The 5151-nt window shown below is 35.5% G+C and overlaps 1 protein-coding gene and 1 long non-coding RNA gene across 2 annotated transcripts in view; both read left to right on the plus strand.

The window, feature by feature from the left end:
* The window catches only part of LOC125651938 (uncharacterized), a 40209-nt gene that overhangs the window by 1252 nt on the left and 33806 nt on the right, over positions 1-5151 (plus strand). The window lies entirely within an intron of this gene.
* LOC130054891 (uncharacterized) lies at positions 894-4150 on the plus strand. Its single transcript, XR_008803264.1, has 2 exons — positions 894-964; positions 1591-4150. It is a non-coding gene; the product is annotated as an uncharacterized LOC130054891 (long non-coding RNA).

Below are 5151 nucleotides of genomic sequence, written 5' to 3' on the forward strand. Positions count from 1 at the left end.
ATGCGCAGTAAAATCCTTTCGATAGTTTAATTTATGGATTTTCCGTGGGGTTCCCAAATTTCAGACTAGAATCAAACTTATAACTAGCAGGGAGACGCACTTGACTTTCGATGTTGACTATGTTCTTTTCATTGTCACTCGAACATTACGCAATAGAAAGTATATCATTTACTTCTAACACTTTTTAACATTATGATAAATCACTGGGGAATCATTCTAGATGTCAAGGGTGCATTTTCGACATTAAATTGAGTTTTGACTAGCAAGACTTTTTTTTTTATCCTGATGAAATGTTATACAAAAAATTGCATAACCAAGATGGAACGTCATGTAAATGTATAAATGTACGTGCACTACCATTTCATTATAGTGCAGATTTTGTGTCGTTTTCCTATAAAGTAACCCCGTAAATGAAATTCATATTGTTTCTACAAATGTAATTTTAAAAAATTTATAGTACACTGTATTGATAGAACAAAATTAGATTCTTCCTTATGTATCTATAGGTTACAGGTTAACCCCATTCTCGGAATTGTGAAAAGCGGTAAAACCCGTGGCAGATTTCCCGCATTATGACCCCCCTCCCCCCCGTCAAGAAATTATCTCTTCCTTATATCCCATGGTATGTGATATAGACTTACAAGACCACATTCAGTCTTATTCTGTTTTGCTAGTGTGTGCTGGTAGCCTATTTGATATCGAATACGACGAAAAATAAGTGTAGAATATGTTAAAACAAATAGTGTGTTCCGTCCATTTCCATGTCTTCTAAGTGCATCAATTAAGATATAAATGTATTCAAAATGTTATGAAAAGGTGAAAAAGATACAGAAACTGTTTTCAAGTACATGCCATACTCAGAGTATTAGAACAAACTGTGATATTTTTGTTCCCGTTTATCTCTAGTTTTATTTCTTGTTTGCGTCTCTGCCTTGCTGGCTGATAAGATTGTTGACAGTTTAAGGTAGCTCCATCCTCATGTGACTTATCAATATTAATGGTTAAAAGTGGGAAAACTTTATTAATTTCCACTCAATATAGTTTAATTTAATTAATAACCAAAGAAAATATATATGTTGCCACCTTTTTAAAGATGTCAGACATACAAAAACAGAAGTATACATCAACATCAGAAAATCACATATTTTCGTTAAACAGAATAATAAAAAAGATAAAAACTTGTTGAAATGACAAAATTTAAATATCAACAGTTTTAAAAAACTGATAATTCATAAATATGTATAGATTAATTGTGGATATTAGGTAAACCAATGTATAATAGACATCCAGTAGAGGAAATTCCAGCATAGGAGTTATTGCCCTTGACAAAATTATTTTAATCATAAACAATTGATTATCTATGGAAAATATAAACTTTTTCAGTATTAATAGTTTACCAGATTTTTTATTATATCCAGTGAATAAAATTCCTCAGAAAGATATATTTCTATCATGCGCAAAGTTTAATTTATTAAGATTTTTGCAAAAACCTATGACATCACACGAGGATCGATCAACCTTAAGGAGGTGTAGTACACCGTTATAATGGCCAACTTTCTTTTAAAACTTAAATGAAAATCTAAATATCAGCAATATTTATCTTTTCGTTTTGGTTTTAATTGCCTAACTGAGTAGTTCAATTTTTTCTTCAGATTACTTTCAACTAAAAACTGTATTTTTGAATAAAAATAGTAAATTGGAAAGGTTTAAATTTCAAAATATTGTTGTACATACATGTATCCCCAATTGTTTATTCGCATAACATTTTCGTGGTGAACTACTTACAAAATAATGGTATTTGTGGTACAACATATAATAGTATTGCGCAATCGCGTCAGACCTATGTATAAACATTGTAGATGGATATTTACATACATGAATAGATAGAGTAATAATACGTGATAAAAATGAAATATATATACAGTAGAGGTTGCGATGTGTGCTGAAGAGGGCAAATGTATACATGTATATTATAAATGTGCATTATAAACGTACATGAAAGGTGAAGATAACGGAGAGTGGTCAATGTCATAACTAATGAATTTCGGTGTTTTAACATTTCATGGAATTTGATTTTTTTTTTTTTTTTTTTTTTTTTTTTTTTTTTTTTGTCTTCTACGATATTTACTGTCCAGGAACTTTTCTAAAATCTAATAAAATTCATATACTATTTGTTCGCTTGCAAGTTCTTTTGCGTTCCATTAGATAAATTTTCACTTAATAATATACATACGTCACCAGCTGTGTGTGACGTCACGACCTGTATGTAAAGTGCCACAAATTCAGACGTATGCTTAGTGCTCAAGACCGAAACAGCCAGTGTATATCTTTTTATGTTGGGAAGGAACAGTGTAGATGACTGTCGATGGCTCGAAGTTCTTGATCTCTCGAAGTGAACTGTCCCGATTTTTCCTCTCTATGTAACTGCAAGCAAATATATCGCTATGACGTCACAGTTTACTGCACTACGTTTAGTACGAAGGCTATATGCAGCTGCTGTAGACATTGTTACTGTTGGGTCCAATCGGATCACTCGCTCGTTCTTTTCCGTAACCGGTAAGAAGACTCGGACGTGGATCGGCGCAAGAATTGCATCAAATCGATGCATTTCTTCGCCGGAAGCGCGCCCGTCGATGAGGTGAGGTTAAAAGGCCAGAACCGAATCCCTGAATAATGTGTTATTTATATTTTCACCACAAATTAGATTCTTCCTTATGTATCTATAGGTTAAAGTGAATTATGAAGTGGTAAATTTAACCCTTCATGGATCCACGCTTTGATTTCGTTATATGCTTAAACTATAGCCGGATTCAGGAGTTGTCTGTACTTGACAAGGAGACGGTAATTTTGTGAATATGATTTAGAGACACGTCAAGGATTAGAATGTGTGCTTTGCGTCACGTGACTGAAATTGCTCACCGTGTAACTAGTGACTGCAAAGCCGATGACGCCGGTGGCCTAGTGGTCGTGGGTTCGAGTCCTGGCCGCGACAGGGCCGACGTTGTGTCCTTGGGAAAGGCATTTTACATGAATTTCCTCATTCCACCCAAGTGTAAAAGGGATGCCTGGCTATATACAGTGAAAGATGTTGTAAGAATGTAAGTGCTCTAGCGCTTGTAATGGCAGCTTGCACTGTATGCTTCCTAGGATGCTGAGAAAGTTCTAGATTGATATAAGGTCTGCCGGGGTAAAGCGCTTTGAGCAGCATGCGCTGGAAAAGGCGCTATATAAAACCCATCATTATAATCAATTATTATTATTATTATCAATATGTACGATACATTTGTCATGTAAATGTGCACTTACAGTATACGTCTATCTTAATATGAAAAAGACCAAATAAATACATAAACTTTAAACTATGTTTTATCTATGCAAGATAAAGTCCCGTGTTGACACGAATAACAACGTGCCCAAATCGACCAAATCCCCAGCTTTGAAAAGCAATGCAACGCGGTCTTAAGGACATGCTATGCACAAATTCGTTAAAATAAGCCGAATTCGACGTTTCTTGACGGATGGCATGTAAAACACTTGTGCACTCTCTGGTGACATCGCGACTGGATTATAGAAATGCACTCTTATATAACATCAACAACACGTTCATCTACAAACTGCAAAGGGTGCAAAACACTACTGCTTGACTAATTACCAGGACAAGAAAACGTGAACATATTCAGCCAATCCTTTTGAACTCACTGGCTTTTTGTCAAATATAGAGTTGCAATACAAACTTTTGGAATATGTGTTCAAATCACTTCATGGTTTAGCACCGGGCTATCTTTCTGAACTAGACCTACGAAATCACTTCGCTCCGACTCGTCATACCAATTGATTGTGCCCCAAGTCCGATCGAAAATGTATGGAGACCGTAGATTTGACAGAGTGGCACCATCTCTTTGGAATGAACTTCCAGTGAAGTTGAGAAAAACTGACAATCTCAAACCGTTCAAAACAGAACTCGGACCTATTTTTTAAAAAGACTTCCTGTGAGATGCATAAACGTTTCTGGGTTTATTGACTAAATGAATTTAGGAATCTGACTCTTTTAAAGATGATTTAAGAAAAGGCGCTATATAAGTTATTATTTTAAATCAATACCATGATGTTATCAATATGCGCTCCGATTGCAATATAATCTGAACCATAATTGTCGGATCTTTAATTTCAGGATTTGTCTCAATCTTAGATATATTGAACTCTCGATCATTCGCAGTTTAATCAAGGTCTTTTGAACTTGGAGTTCGAGTTATCGAGGATATATAGTTTCGTATTTCATTCGTCTTAGGGTGGACGCGGTACCTGGATTGAGAATCGAAAGAGACGACTGGTTGCTAGGCGAGCGCCTTAACCAGTTGGTTACAACTATTGTGCTCTGTCATATAATATGTGTAATCCTTAACGACTATCGTAATCTGTCATATAATATGTGTAATCCCTAATGACTATCGTAAACTGTCAGATATGTGCACCCCCTAACGACTATCGTAAACTGTCATATAATATGTGTAATCCCTAACGACTATCGTAATCTGTCATATAATATGTGTAATCCCTAACGACTATCGTAATTTGTCATATAATATGTGTAATCTCTAACGACTATCGTAATCTGTCATAAAATATGTGTAATCCCTAACGACTATCGTAAACTGTCACATAACATGTGTAATCCCTAACGACTATCGTAATCTGTCATAATATGTGTAATCCCTAACAACTATCGTAATCTGTCATATAATATTTGTAATCTACCGCTAAGCGGAATAGGGGCCTCCGTGTCCGAGTGGTTAGAGCATTGCGCTCAAAATCACACGGCCTCTCACCTCTGTTGGCGCGGGTTCGAATCCCGCTCGCGCCAGTAAGTGAGAAAGTTTACTTTCGGAAGGTCGGTGGTCTCTTCCCAGGTACATTGTATCTGGGTTCTCTCTTCCACCAATAAAAACTGGGCGCCATCATATAACTGAAAAATTGTTGAGTGTGGCAGAAAACATCAAAACAAACAAACAAACTAAGCGGAATATTTGACCAGTGTATTAATCTTATTCACAAATTCGTCCAATATGTTTCAATACAATCCTCCCCTTCATAAGATTCTACATGATTGAATATTGATTAACGTCCCTCTCAAGAATATTTCACTCATATGGA

This window comes from Ostrea edulis, chromosome 5 (genome assembly GCF_947568905.1).
Source record: "Ostrea edulis chromosome 5, xbOstEdul1.1, whole genome shotgun sequence".
Taxonomy (NCBI): Eukaryota; Metazoa; Mollusca; class Bivalvia; order Ostreida; family Ostreidae; genus Ostrea; species Ostrea edulis.